Consider the following 15947-nt stretch of genomic DNA (forward strand, 5'->3'; position numbering starts at 1 on the left):
CTTCGGCCGCCATCAGCCACTGCTGCCGCCCCTATTCCGTAGCTGAATGGCCTCAGCTTCTCTCGCAGCTCGAAGGCTGCTTACTGTGTTTTCGACCGCCATCAGCCACTGCCGCTGCCCCTATCCCGTGGCCGAATGGCCTCAGCTTCTCTCGCAGCTCGAAGGCTGCTTGCTTGCTGTGTCTTTGGCTGCCGTCGAGCCACTGATGCCGCCCCGGTCTCCTACATGGAAAGCCTGCCTGAAGCACCGCAGCTCAAAGGCTGCTTGCTGCCGTTGTTGTTGGGCTGCCGTCGAGTCACTGACGCCGCCCCTGTCTCCTACATGGAAGGAAGGCCTGCTTGAAGCACCGCAGCTCGAAGGCTGTTTGCTGCCGTTGTTGTTGGGCTGCCGTCGAGTCACTGACGCCGCCCCTGTCTCCTACATGGAAAGCCTGCCTGAAGCACCGCAGCTCGAAGGCTGCTGCTACTTCACACTGGTAGGAATATTCAATATTTTGTCTTTGCTTTTTTATAATTTTTTAGTCAGGATGGCTCTTTATTTGTACAAGTAAGACTGTTGAATGCTTGTAGAATTTAATTACTTCCCTTCCAGCCACCCACCCACCCCCCGTTCCCTAAGCCTGATTTGTAAAGTGTTGGCAAGGTTTTTCTGAGTGTACGAAAATCTAGACTTACTCCATTCTCAGTTAGTTTGGAGTAAGTTTTCACTGCCTAAACTTTCAAAACAGGTGTAAGTGGCCGGACATGCCCCCTTTTGAAAAAAAAACCTGTTCCAAAATGAAACTGTTCTAACTGACTAGAACTGGAGCAAACTAAATGCCGAGAATTGCAATTTCTAAGATACTCCATTCTAAACCAGTTGCTCCAAAAAAATAGGAGCAACTCAGGCCGAAACTTGACCCTATTCTTCTAAACTCTGGAGAATATAGGCCTAATCTACTCAATCTCTATGGGCCTGAATTCGATCATCCTACCACCGACTGCCTCGGCAGTCTCCGTTTTTTCGGCGCTCTCCCCTCCGTGCGAGATTGGTAGAAACATAGAAAAACATAGAAAATAGGTGCAGGAGTAGGCCATTCGGCCCTTCTAGCCTGCACCGCCATTCAATGAGTTCATGGCTGAACATTCAACTTCAGTACCCCATTCCTGCTATAGAAACATAGGTGAGGCCCTTACACCGACGGTTTGAAAGGGCAGCTGGGGAGCGTCTACTGGCGTGCGCCGGAGTGCAACCACGAAAAAAGTCACCCCGGCCGACATTCATCTGAGCGGTCCTCCACTCCAGCAGGAGAAAGACTGCTGCGTGGAAGCAGGTCTTACCTGGATGGTAGGTATGAAGACCTGCAAGAAAAGGTAAGTGAGATGCTTTTCTTTAATTCTTTTGCAGCGATTTTGTTTGAAAGGGTCCTCTGAAGGTTTTGTCATGTTTTGTTTTTTTATTTGTTGAACATATTTTTGTTTTTGCGTTTCCCCCTCCATGGGCCCAACTTTATCCTTGGCGTTACTTTGTCGAGGATTGCATTTGCCGCCCAGAATTGAACCTACTGCCTGTTGCTGGCCAGAATCGCCGTGTAATGCCCATTTTTTCCGCCATGCGTTTTTTTTCCCATTTTTTCACCAAACCTCTGCCCAAAGTACTGTCAGCATCTTAGTGGTCTTTTCGACGATAAATGGGCGGAACTTAGGTTTGACCAAATTCAGGCCCTATATGTAGTCACTATAACAGCGACGACACTCCAAAAATACTTCATTGGCAATAAAGCGCTTTGAGACGTCCGGTGGTCGTGAAAGGCGCTATATAAATGCAAGTCGTTCTTTCTTTTCATCTTGTGTTATCAACAAAAGGCTAAGCTATATGTATATGCTACTGTATCCTAAGCCAATTATTCTGTCAGGGTACTCACCTCGCTCAAAATATTTCTGTCAGTAATTTGTTTTTAGAAAATATTCCTAAGTGTGATTTTAAAAATTAGGATATAACAAGCATAAAACAGAACTAATAGCACGTGGCCATTCTCTCTGGGAATATAACCTATCACCACCGTAGAATATTCAAATTATGGCATTTTTGAGTTAGTGAAGTCCACCAAACTAAACTAGCTGCAGGTTATGCATTTCTTTACTATTTTACATAGAGTACAATAACCTCTTTTTTTCATATTTGACTTAGGAAATATTCAACTATGTTGTAAAAGGAAATGTACCAGAGAAACAACCCAAAGCTCTGTAAAAATGTATCGCGTAGAGAAAAAATACAGTCATGATTTGGGAATGGAGATTCTTCTGTATATGAATGAGAAAGGATTCGGTACGTCTTATTTTAAAGTATGTGATTTAGAGGATAAATTGTGATGAGGAATAATTTATTAGTACATAAAGCATATGTGATATTTGAAAAATCCTCAAATTTTGGAAAAAGCAGGTTATAGTCTGAAATATCATGATGCTTATTTGTCAATAGTTCATTACTCTCAAATAAATTATATCATGATTTTATTGGAATTAGTACATATTACTAAATCATTTCTAGAACCATTACATTTGTGACACAAATTATAACAGGAGTTGATTTACTTTTGGAAGGCGTAATTATCAGATAACAAAATATAAAATGGATTCTATTGGCTGTAATTTGCCAGCAGGAAGTCGGGTTCTGCAGTGTGTGGGTAGAAAATGCATAATCTGTGAATTTTTATTCAAACAGTTATTACGGCTTCTGTAAGGACTTTTCTGATCTTGTAGCAAGGTTAAATGGAAATTGATACAATGTTTAAACAATCTGCAGTTAAAACATGTATAGTCAATGATGAAATGCAGACTTTATGGCTCCAAGTTTCCACACGCGGCGAAAAAGGCGCACCTCAGAGCTGGGCGCCTGTTTTTCGCCCCAAAAACGGCGCCGGAAAAAAAGTGCGGTATTCGGGAGCTCGATGTCTGCTTGGCGCGGTGCACAGGGGGCGGAGCCTACCGCTCGCGCCGATTTTGTAAGTAGGAGGGGGCGGGAAATGAGGCTTCTTGGTGCCGGCAACCCTGCGCGTGCACATTGGAGCGTTCGCGCACGCGCAGTCTGAAGTAAACATTGGCACTTGGCCATTTTTAAACGTGCTGCAGAAAAAGTGAAGATTTGTTTCTTGGACCCCTGCAAAGGCTTGTATTTTAATTTTCTTGATATTTCTGTGTGTGAGGGAGTGCTTTTAGCAGCACTGCTGAATAAATCACCTGCTGAAATCAGTGAGTTCAGCTTTTCACTGCTAAACTTGCAGAACCGGTGCCTGCAAATTAAGGACTGTGTGTTTGGAGAAATAAGAGTGCCAATTCAATGGATCAACGTCCACCAAGAATAAAGAATTTCTTGCATGAGGAAGTGGAGATATTAGTCAACGTAATTGAGTAGAGATGGCAGGAGCTAGATACTAGCAACAGAGGTCGCATAAAAGTGCCACCAAAAGAAATGAAGAAACGCTAGAACCAGTTGCAGAAGATTACTGCGCAGTGGTGCATACTAGGAGATCTGGAAGTCAGTGTAAAAAGAAATGGCACGACCTTGGTCAAGTAGTTAGTGTAAGTAATATTTCCCATTTATAATTTAATCGTAATTGTAACCTGGCTATCTGTATGTCCCACCTTGCAGACTGACACACTCTGTAAAAAGTTATATTTTACTCTTTGCAGAAGAAATTGGCCCACAACAAAAGGGAGGCAACTCGGACAGGAGAAGGCGTGCCCAATCTGCATCCACTGACATCCTTGGAACAAAGGGTAGCTGCTATGATGAGTCGGACATGGAGTAAAGCAATCGGTACAGCACAAGCTGGGCCCGCACGCGAGGAAGAGGCTACGTCCTGAAAATGCATCATGGCCCTTTAAATCAACCTGCTGCCTGGCCTGCTATGTGTGAGAGTACTCATGCCACCCACCCGGCCCCCTCCCTTGCTGTTAAGCATTTGACTGTTCTAATGTATTTTGTAGAACATGATGATGATGATGACGATGCTGCTGCTGCCAACCCTGAGGATCCTGAGGGTACAGAACAAGAACCAGTACAACCAGCTGCGGACGATCCAGACTGGATGATGGCAGCGATGACTGAAATGTCTGCAGGGGAGAGCTTCCAATTTAATGTTTATGAGCCCCCATCAAGGGGCATCAGAGTTTCAACTCCTAGCATAGGTCTTGGTTCCACCTTCCATAGTTTCGCTTCCGACGTTGCGGGTCCCAGTGGTGCTGCTGGTATAATGCAGCATTCTACAGTCAGTGCACTACCGTCCCAGCCTGCGCCTCCCTCTCGCATAGGTTCTGGTTCCACCTACTATGGTTTTGATTCCGACGCTTCGGGTCCCAGTGTTGCTGCTGATATCATGGAGCAGTTTACACCCATTCGTCCAACGTCCCAGCCCACGGCTCGCACTCAAGTGCTGTCGTCTGGAACACCGAGCGTCCTACCGTTCCAGCCTGAGCCTCTCCCTCTAGTTCTGCCGCTTGCAACACCGAGCATCCCACCGTCCGTGCCCGCGCCTCCCAGTGTAGTGGTGCCACGAGACAGACCCAGGCAGAGGAGAAGGAGATTGGAGACACGCTCTCCTGAGATGCAGCGTGCAACAGATGCGGCTCAGGTTGTGGCATTGGGTATGGAGACCAATGAGCTTAACTGATCACTCATCGGTGGTGTCAATGCAGTAGGTGAAGAGTTGACGCTCCTGACAGGAGAAATAGCAGTAATGACACGGGACCTTAGGGAGGGAATGTCCGAGGGAGTGCAATCGACGGCACAGGCCATCAGGGAGGGCATGCAAATTACGGCACAGGTCGTCAGGGAGGGCCTGGTTGAGGTGGCTGCTGCAATAAGAGCACACAGCCCAGCCAATCAAATGACACCCCCATGAGGAAGTGAACATTCACTGAGATATGGATGAGAGATGGTTGCAGCCTTTCTTTGCTGCCTTTGTTCTTGTTCTTGATGTAACTGCAGTAGCGTTTTTCAAATTGAAATTGTTTTGTAAGTTTTGTAACTTTACAACTTATGAGGGATCTTATGGTTTTTAAGTGATCTTATAGTGTAAATGCTCTCACATTCTGTAAATTATTTAATTTTGCATCTAAAAAGTGATCTTGAAGTGTAAGTGATCTTAGAGTGTAAAATTTTTCACATAGAAAGTGTTTTGTAACTTTTGTAACTTTACAAGTTTATAAGTGATCTTAAAGTTTTTAAGTGATCTTCAAGAGTCATATTAAAAAGTATAGTTTGATACAACAAATATTTTATTAGAGTGACGTTAACTTTTCAATAAAATATTTTTTCATTAAAACTGTTTCATGTTCCATTAACACAACACAACGTAGAAACAACTGCAAAGAATAAACATGTCCATATGCAAAAGTGGTCGCAGAGCCCTCAGGCATCAGTAGTTGAAGCATTCACGGATGAGCTGCTGACGCAAGTCTCGAGCAATCGTTAAAGGGGCACGATGGACGGCCCTCCTCCGACCTCGTGCTCCGGCATCAGGCACTTGCATGCTTTCCTGATCGTCGTTATCATCCACATCCTGGTCTTCCGTAATACTATCATCATGCACTGGACCCTCACGTCGGTCTTCGGGTTCCACTACCAGCTCCTGCTGCCTCATGATGGTTAAGTTATGAAGCATGCAGCACACAACAGTGAAGTGACCGACAATCTGAGGAGAGTATTGCAACTGTCCTCCGGAATGGTCCAGGCATCGGAATCGCTGTTTCAATATGCCAATGGTTCTCTCAATGATGCTGCGCGTCGCAATGTGCACCATGTTGTATTGACGGTCAGCTTCTGTCCGTGTCACGCATATGGGCGTCATGAGCCAGGTGGTCAGGCCGTACCCTTTGTCTCCCAGCTCTGCCCTTCTGGCTGCTGCTCAAACATGTCAGATAGAACGCTGTTGCGTAGGATGAACGCATCGTGGGTGCTGCCAGGGTATCTCGCATCGACTGACATGATGCGTTGCTTGTCGTTACACACGAGCTGCACATTGATAGAGTGGAAACCTTTCCTATTTCGGTACTGCTCAGATTCCTCCACGGGTGCTCGCAAGGCTATGTGGGTACAATCAATGCAGCCCTGTACCTTTGGGAAGCCGGCAATCCTGAAGAAGCCCACAGCCCTCTCATGGATCGCTTGTGCGGTCATTGGGAAATTGATGAAGTCATTCCTCCACGCATACAGTGCAGCCGTGACCTGGTAAATGCACGCATGTATTGCACATTGAGAGATGGCACACACATCTCCAGTTGTAGCCTGAAATGATCCCGAGGCATAGAAAGAAAGTGCAGCTGTTACCTTCACTTCAACAGACAAGGCTTCTGCTTCTGGGCTGCAAATCTGCTCTCACCATATCACAGATCTCAGTGACAACTTCTCTGCGAAAACGCAGCCTTTTCACACAATCAGCCTCGCTCATGTCCAGGTATGAGCGCCTGGTTCGATATTGTCGATGTGGGTAAGGTCTCCTGCCCATCAACCTACGGGGTACGACGTTCCTGGTGCGGTGAGCTCTAATCAATTCTCTCCTATGCAGTGAATTGATGGCAAACCATTGCATAATATATGGTGTTGACAATGCAGCACCCATTCTGCAAATTTAAGTATAAAACTGTCTCTGTGGCTGCCTCTCCTTGTCCCCCTCACAGCTCGAAGGCTGCTGCTGTATCTTTGGCTGCCAGCCAGCCACTGACACCGCCCCTAAAGTGTGGCCGAATGGCCTCAAGATCCTTAATGAGTTGCGTGTGTCCTGTGTTCATTCTACGGCTCCCGGCCAGCCACTGACGCCGCTGCAATCCCATGGCCGAATGGCCTCAAGTCCGTCCGGGTGCTGCATCTTCGCGGGGAATGAAGGCCTGCCTCAAGCACCGCAGCTCAGCTCGAAGGCTGCTTGCTGCCTGCCGCTGCCGTCGAGACACTGACGCCACACCCCTGCCTCAAGCACCGCAGCTCAGCTCGAAGGCTGCTTGCTGCCTGCCGCTGCCGTCGAGACACTGACGCCACACCACTGCCTGAAAGGCCTGCCTGAAGCACTTTCACACAGGGAGGAACATGGTTTATTTAATCTTTTCTTTGCTTCTAAATTTTTATTCAGGTTGGATTTATTTGTATAATATTTGTATAAGTATAACTAAGGATTGATTGTAGAATTTAATGACTTCCCTTCCCCCCCCCCCCCCTCACCTCGTTCCCTACGCCTAATTTGTAACCTGCACCTGATTTTTTAAAGTGTAGACAAGGTTTTTTCAAGCGTACAAAAATCTTCACTTGCTCCATTCTAAGTTAGTTTGGAGTACGTTTTCACTGTGGAAACTTTCAAATCAGGCGTCAGTGGCCGGACACGCCCCCTTTTGAAAAAAAAATTCTGTTCCAAAGTGAAACTGTTCTACCTGACTAGAACTGCACAAAACTAAATGTGGAGAATTCCGATTTCTAAGATACTCTGTTCTACACCAGTTGCTCCTAAAAATCAGGAGCAAATCATGTGGAAACTTGGGGCCCTTGTTGCTGCAAACACCCAGTCAAACCCAAGGCGCAGAGCACACTGGAAATACATATCATACATTCAAAATAGGCAGCGACACTGGAAATATATAGTACTTTCAAAGTAGGAGGCTACTGAGAGCAGACCATCTGAAAACCAAATGTTGTAATTAATTAATGAAAGAATGTATGTAAAACTGTGAGAAGAGATAGTGATATCTACCTGTTAATTCTGGCACAGTACCGAATTGATTTGTAAATTACGATATCTCGGAAAGGTTAAAATAAAATATATAGAATAATGGCAGGCACAGAATTACCAAGTGAAGTGATATGATGTGACTTCAGTTAACATGTCACCATACAGTGACAACTAATCTACTCCTACTCTATCTTAGGAAGGTTCTTGCTCCCATCAGCCAATTCCTAATCACAGCAAGTCCAGCTATATATAAAGTAATAAATAGATAGCAGTGTATTTCATTGCTGCAGCACTGTCCAAGGTATCTTTCAGGATACCGAGTGACAAAGATCTTTGAACATTTTACCATCCCATGCTCGCAATTAGTGGTGGTACTGTGGCAGACAGAGACAAAGAGAAGGGAAGAGGAGAAATATATTTTTGTCATAAAAGGTATCAATTATCCTGTAAAATTCAACACTTTTCTCCTCATATTTGTCTCATAACTATTCCAGTTACTTTTTGGCAAATGATGGACCACTAGTTGTAGCTACAGTTAGTAGCTCCAATAATTGAGCACTAAGTTCTGGACATGAACAGCTTAACCTGAATCCCGGTCTTAGCTCCACTAAGGTGGTGTGTTTTGATAATCTCAGCCAGACAAACTGCAAGGTGGGGAAAGCTAGAACGCAGGTTCACATAAAGAAAGACTTTTTATTAAATTCACCAAGGAACGATGACAACATACATTTTGAAAGTGCAAAACGTATTTACCAAGGCAAGGTATTCATGGCATCAGTGAAGATGCCTGCAAGCTGGCATTCTCTGACCAATTAGGCTCATGGATGAGAGTTGTTTGCCGTGGAGAAAAAGAGGAAGAAAAAGTTGAGCCTTTTTAAAGAAACTATGGCAGGCAGGCACTCAATACTCCAATTTCTGAACAGAATATTCCAGCAAGCAACTTCCTTTTTGCTCATTTGTTCAAGCAGGGATATACCTGCAAGCAATGCTTAAAAGGACCGGTGAAGGAACAAATACCCAAAGGATTTTACGTCTCGCATCCTATCAACAAAGCAAATGAAATGTGAACCAGCCAAATAAAGAATTATCACAGAATGATTACTAGTCACTAATCAAATAGCCCTAATGACTTCTGGGGAACAGAATTTTGGCTAATCAAGTATCTCTAGATCTCCTAAATACTTTATGTAAAAGAAAAAACTATAAGCACACAAAACTAGTTGAACAAATTACAGTATAAATTGAACACTATTAGAATCTTTAGAACTTCTGTAATATTATTGTTTATATATTTAAGACTGCGAATGATTTTTGTATTTGGTACTCATCATTGCAGTATGCAGTGCATGAGGCACATTATGTATTGAAAATAATTCACAATAATTTCAACATTATCATGTCTGGATTCCCAAGTTATTTTACATATTTGAATTGGGATGTTTATTGTGATGTGGCACTTGTATGTCACCCAGTTACACTTGCTCATTAGCAGTCACCATGTCACCTTTGCAGTTCACTCACACAGGTGACTTTTTTCACAACAGTAACAATGGTAAATTATCATTTGCATGTTACAGATTACTGTATGTTACAGGAGGTGAATTATAGTTTTACATTAGTTATTTAGAAAATAGGAGCATTGGGAGGTCATTCAAGTCTGCACCACCATTCAATATGATCATGGCTGATCCTCTATCTCAACACCATATTCCCGCTTTTTCCCCAATGGCCTTGATGTCTTTTGTGTCTAGAAATCTATCTATCTCCCTCTTAAATATATTCAGTGACGCCGCTTCCACAGCCTGCTGTGGTAGAGAATTCCATAGGTTCACCACCCTCTGAGTGAAAAATATTCTCCTCATCTCGGTCCTAAATTTCCTACCCCGTATCCTGAGACTCTGACCCCTTCTTCTAGACTTCCCAGCCAGGGGAAACATCCTCCCCGCATCCAGTCTATCCAAACCAGTCAGAATTTTACACATTTCAATGAGATCGCCTCTCATTCTTCTAAACTCTAGTGAATACAGGCCTAGTCGACCAAAATGGGGAGAGACTTCTTCATTCGGGGAGTCGTTGACCTGTGGGGTTCCCTGCCATGGAGAGTTGTTGATGCCAGTTCATTGGATGTGTTCGGGAGAGAGTTGGATGTGGTCCTTGCGGCTGGGGGTGTTGGGGGGTGTGGAGGGGGCGTTGGGGGGGGGGGGGGCTGCTGGGGTTGGTGATCAGCCATGATCTTGTTGAATGGCGGTGCAGGCTCGAAGGGCCGAATGGCCTACTCCTGCACCTATTTTCTATGCTTCTATGTTTCTATTAATCTCTCCTCATACGACAGTCTTGCCATCCCAGGAATCAGTCTGGTGAACCTTGGCTGCACTCCCTCTATGGCAAGTATATCCTTTCTTGGGTAAGGAGACCAAACTGCACACAATACTCCAGGTGCGGTCTCACCAAGGCCCTGTATAACTGTAGTAAGACATCCTTGCTCCTGTACTCAAATCCTCTTGCAATGAAGGCCAACATACCATTTACCTTTCTAACTGCTTACTGCACCTTCATTTTTACTTTCAATGACTGGTGTACAACGACACCCAGGTCCCTCTGTACATCGACACTTCCCAAGCTATCACCATTTAAATAATACTTTGTCCTTATGTTTTTCCTACCAAAGTGGATAAATTCACATTTATCCACGTTATACTGCATCTGCCATGTGTTTGCCCATTCACTTAACCTAACTAAATCGCCTTGCAGCATCTTTGCATGCTCCTCACAACTCACAATTTCACCTAGTTTTGTGTCATTAGCAAACTTGGAAATAGTGATTTAGGGTCACTTGTATACATACAAGTGTCAGCTGTGGCTCAGTTGGTAGGACTCTCACTTCTGAGTCAGAAGGTTGTGGATTCAAGTCCCACTCCAGAGATTTGAGCACAAAAATCTAGGCTGACACTCCAGTGCAGTACTGAAGGAGTGCCGCACTGTCGGAGGTGCCGTTTTCCAGATGAGGCATTAAAACCAAGGCCCAGTCTGCTCTCTCAGATGAATGTAAAAGATCCCATGGCACTATTTTGAAGAAGAGCAGGGGAGTTATCCCCAGAGTCCTGGCCAATATTTATCCCTCCATCAACATCACTTTAAAAAAAACAGATTATCTGGTAATTATCACATTGCTGTTTGTGGGAGCTTGCTGTGCGTGAATTGGCTGTCATGTTTCCTACATTACAACAGTAACTATGCAGAAAAAAAAAGTATTTCAGTAACTGTAAAGCAGTTTGGGATGTCCGGTAGTTGAAGAAGGTGCTGTATAAATGCAAGTGCTTCTTTTACTGACCCTAAATCAATTCCAGACCATGTATACATCAGTAAAGCACTATGTCCATCTATTATACCACAGATATCTTGAGCAGAAGGGAAATGACAGCTAGCTTCCATTACACAACAAGTGGAGCTTAAACACTCTCCAAGCTCATGCATTATAAAGGGTATATTTATTCCACAGAGCCCCTGAAACTGCGCCATGTCAGAAGCAGACAGTGAATTTCACATCCTGCAAGATAACAAGATCGGGGCCTTACAAATTCACAGCTTGTTTCATGGTGCTTTGTAATCACTCTTGTTATTTAGGAAAATATGGCAACCAATTTGTTTGCAAGGTATCACAAACAACAAATGAGATAAATAATCAGTTAATCTGCTTTGGTGGTGTTGGGGACATGGAACTTCTATGAAGTGCATCAGGTGCCCATGACATTGTGGAGCTTCAGGAAGAAGAAAAATGTGCAAAGTTACTAACATTTAAGGTAAAGAAAACACCCACCAAATTAACTGTTGCAAAGATGTATAAATATAAGATAGACAATGAGGAATCAGCAGCATACCCATGATTTTATAATGTTATTTAAGAAGTTAGTTACAGGTGCAACGTCCAAAATCCGGAGTTCTGGAATCCGGAATGTTCCGGAATCCGGACTCCAAATCAATTGGTGGCAGGGTTGTCCGGAATCGGTAAAATGTTCCTGAATCCAGCCCCGCCGACCTCGAGGTGCCGCCGCTGCCCTTACCTTGGGACCTCCTCGCCGGCCCGCCCGAACAGCTCCTCCGCGACGGGGCCCGCCCGAAAAGCTCCTCCGCGACGGGGCCCACCCGAACAGCTTCTTCTCGGCAACGGGGCCCCGCCCTACCAGCTCCTCCTTGGCGGCAGGGCCCACCCGAACAGCTCCTCCTCGGCACAGCCCACCTGAACAGCTCCTCCATGATGGGGCCCGCCCGACCAGCTCCTCTTTGGCGGCGGGGCCCCGCCCGAACACTTCCTCAGCGGCGGCGGGGCCCCGCCCAACGACCTCATCGATGGGGTCGGCAGCCCGAACAGCTCCTTGGCGAGCACATTCCCCTCCCCACCCTAACCCTCCCCCACTTTCTGATGTTCCGAAATCCGGAAATACCTGAACCTGGGCTCGGGTGTTTCCAGATTTGTGACGTCAGAAAGACGTTACAAAGTCGGGAAAAATGAGGAATCCGGAATGGCCTCGGTCCTGAGTGTTCCGGATTCGGGACACTGCACCTGTATTACATTTTTGGCTCTCAGTAAATAAACTGGTTAATCTCAACTGTTTAAAAGCTGGAATTTTCTTTTACAGGGATTTGAAAATTCTTTGAAAAGGAAGAGGTTAAGTAATTCTTTGGGGCAGGAATTAGGCTGTAGATTTTTACACGCCTTCGGATGTAAAGGTAAAAAAATGAAACTTCACCTACTAGTTATAACATGATAAAGTGTCTTCCAAAGTGGGAACATATTTCAGGGTTGTGGAAAGGTTAGTAAACTGCTCTAGCTTTACTTCTGAGACTTGTAACATCATCTATGTCCCTTAACACATTGCTGGTTTGCAACATACTAGACACTATGCAGTATCTCGTGTGTAATTTACAAAGCAGTTTCCATAGGATAATGTGTTAATTCATAATAACCCGTAAAATATAAATTCATGATATAAAGAGGTGATAAATGGGGAAAAATGTATGAGGAGGAAATAACAGCGATGCTGGAGAGTATTCTGGTCCTCTTCTATTGGCATTATCCAAAATCAATGTGAAGCATGGTACTTCCAGTACAATATTATAAGATTTGTTGATAACACCAAGCTAAGTGGCTAGGGGGCTTATGTAGCAAGATAAATAATAATGAAAGGACTCTGGAGAAAGTAAATGTGTGGGCTAAGTAATAGCCAATAGATTTTAATGTGCTTGAATAGAAGGTAATGCAATTTGAAGAGCAACTTTAAAATATCAGCATAGAGTGAATGGATACTCACCAGCAAAGATGGAGAAAGATCTAGATGTGAAGCCATTCTCTGAAAGTCCTTGGCAAGAATGGTTCAATCCATCATAAAGTCTACCTCCAGGCTGACTCGGCTCTTGTTCCTTTAAGATCATGTCAGAAGCAGCATCCTAAGGGTTTCTCACATTCAGACCATACTTCCTGCAATTGGATCTCAAAATTCTCATCAGTCCAAAAGATTGTTTCTCTGCCTCTCAGATAAGGTCACATCCTCATACTTTACACCCTAATCAAAACTAGAGTTAACCAGGATTGTTGGTACATCCACCAGTCATGGTGTGGCTGTGGGCTTACTTTCTGATATTTCGCACACATTTTCATGTGTATTATTGGATTATTCTCTGACATTCTCTGTGCATGTATGAAGCTGTCTATGCTCTCAGCAGCCACTAACATGAATTTTGTGAAGTATGAGTCATTACCACAATTGTCTTCATAGTTGTGCCAAGTAATAAACTAAATATATTTTGCATTTTCCACTTTACAGAAGAAATCCATGAGCTCTTTGTACTTGATATTAGAGGTGAAGGTGGGGGGTATAGCAGAAAATAAAAATTCAGCTCCTAATGTATAAAACATTCTAATGGGTAATCATTTTTTTCTAACTTATATCTTCTCATTTCTGTTTTTATGATGCGTTATATGTATCCAATTACTTTTTTTTGCCTTAGAGCAGCACCTCTGTTGCCATTGAAGATGAAGGTGGAGTTGGAGCAGAAACTAAAAATATTTTCTGGAACAATTGGAACTTTCAAGACTGATAATATAGATTTTTTGTTAGTTAAGGCAGATAAATGGAGTTAAGGTACAGATCAGCTTGATCTAAGTGAATGGTGGGTCCAAAGGGCTGAATGGCCTACACCTGTTTCTATCTTCCACTGCTGGAAAGAACAGTTACCTTTTTCCTGAAATTTCTTACATTTATTTTATGCAGTTGTTGGTATTCCAGTCGCAAGGCCACTTTTCACTAAATCAACCAAAAAACACTAGGTAAAATAGTGGTGTCCATGTATGTAAAACACCAGCTTGACTCCAAGCGATGATTATTTCCTATTTTATATTATTTAAATCAAATGTTAACGAAAGCTGTGCTGCTACGGCCAATCTTACATATTCTATTTGAAAGCACTCTTCCGCAATAATCTCATCTTCTTGAGGCACATCATGACATTAAAGTTGACAATGTTGCATTTAATAAAATCAATTCACAGCGCTTGAATATGAAAAATGACCACAAGAATATTTTAAAGTAAAAGCAGTTACGATAAATCAATGTAATTGATACTCTGACGACGCAAGGGATGGGTCTGACTCCACTTAGCAGAGCGTGTTTCAATTAGGAGCATATTTTAACCAAGGCCCTGGTGATTTGCTCTTCAAGCAGTTTTAATTTGTCAAGACTTCCACCAGATGGTTTAGCTGTGCTGCTTGAAAGCTATGTGTATTATTGGATTATTCTCTGACTTTCTCTGTGCATCTATGAAGCTGTCTGTGATACCCATGACATTCATCTCCTAACAACTCCAGTGTAATTGGGTCATTCTTTTTGCACAATCATACATCAAGTATTTCAACAGTTCCCAGAACAGTTAACCCATCAAATTTAGCTCTTTCAAAAACATCCCAGTGAGATCTACAAGAGAAATAAGTTGATTAGTTTAATCCATTAGGGCTGATCTGAATGGACTGCAAGAAAAAGCAAGACTCCTCAGCCTTTTGTTTTCAAAATCACCTTTGTTAATCTTAAAAGTCCATGAAAAAAAGTGACAAAATCAAAGGAGATAATTAATAGTCCAGTTGCTTCCACTCAAGAGTATCCTGAGAGACTTTGACTAACCAAAACTAGTTTCAATTTGAACACAATGCAGAAATGAGATTAGAATATGAATTAAAAAACAGATAAAAGAGGTACAGACAAGACTTGATCTCTGGTTGTTGCTGAGTTAGCCATCTCAACAAAGGTGATAGTGGGGTCATTGCAGTTGGCCACACTATCCTTAGGCAAGGAAAGTGAGAAAAAAGTTATTCAAGAGTCCAGCCATTATTCTCCAGTTACCCTTGCTTCCAAGTATGCACGTGCGAATCTCAGGTGAGGAACGGATCAGGCTCAGCTAGACTACCCCCTTCTTTGTGAAATAGTTCTCTGGCTCCGTTTGCAAATAAAGAATGACCTACAGGTGAGCTATCAGTGTCTTTCTAGCAGTGTCACTACTTTCGGGAGAGGATGAGTACGGGAAATGAAAATAAAAACTGATGTGCTGCCAGTAAGTGACAGACAGAACTACTGGGCCAATACTTCTTCAGGGTGTACACCAGTGCTAATCTTTTAAATTGGTCCAGTAGCATGGGTATACATACACTGCAAGATTGCCGTAACATAGGTAGCAAAATTCTTAAAATGCCAGCAATGGGTATGAACAACTTGTACATTAAAATTAGTAAAGCATTATGCTGCACCATCAGTAAACATATCAGAGTGATTATCTACACAAACATTTTTGTGTCCTTCTGTGGGGAGCGAGAGAGGAGTGAGCAAGAAGGGGAGAGTGGGGGTTGCGGGGGGTGGGTGGACAGAGAGAGGAGGGGGAGAGAAAAGGGAGGGGAGAGGGAGAGAGAAGGGAGGGGGAGAGAGAGAGGTGGGAGGGAGAGAGAGAGAAATTGGAGGCAGGGAAGGGATCGAAGGGAGAGAGAGAGAGGGGGTGATCAGAGTGAAAGAAGGGGAATCGGAGGGGAAGAGAGAAGAGGTCAGGAACTCGGTGGAGGGGGGGCGGGGGGATAAAGAGTACGGAGAGCACACTGGGGATGGTGGAAGAACGTGATCCAGGTCTAAAGGTGGGGGGAGGGAGTTGAGAGTGAGAATGTGACTCAGATGGTGAGACTGGACAAATTCTGGAAGACACGATGGAACCAAAATTG

The 15947-nt window shown here is 43.8% G+C and overlaps 1 protein-coding gene and 1 long non-coding RNA gene across 2 annotated transcripts in view; one reads left to right on the forward strand and one right to left on the reverse strand.

Annotated features, from left to right (window-relative positions):
* Positions 1-11811, reverse strand: part of LOC139280134 (leucine-rich repeat-containing protein 4C-like) — a 1057670-nt gene extending 1045859 nt beyond the window's left edge. The window contains exon 1 of the mRNA XM_070899660.1: positions 11758-11811. The gene's annotated coding sequence lies outside the window, so the exon portion shown is untranslated. The remainder of the gene's footprint in view (positions 1-11757) is intronic.
* LOC139280135 (uncharacterized) lies at positions 2170-15304 on the forward strand. The gene is made up of 3 exons (XR_011596629.1): positions 2170-2307; positions 12334-12424; positions 13703-15304. It is a non-coding gene; the product is annotated as an uncharacterized lncRNA (long non-coding RNA).
* Positions 15305-15947: the final 643 nt, after the last annotated feature.

This window comes from Pristiophorus japonicus, chromosome 14 (genome assembly GCF_044704955.1).
Source record: "Pristiophorus japonicus isolate sPriJap1 chromosome 14, sPriJap1.hap1, whole genome shotgun sequence".
NCBI lineage: Eukaryota > Metazoa > Chordata > Chondrichthyes > Pristiophoridae > Pristiophorus > Pristiophorus japonicus.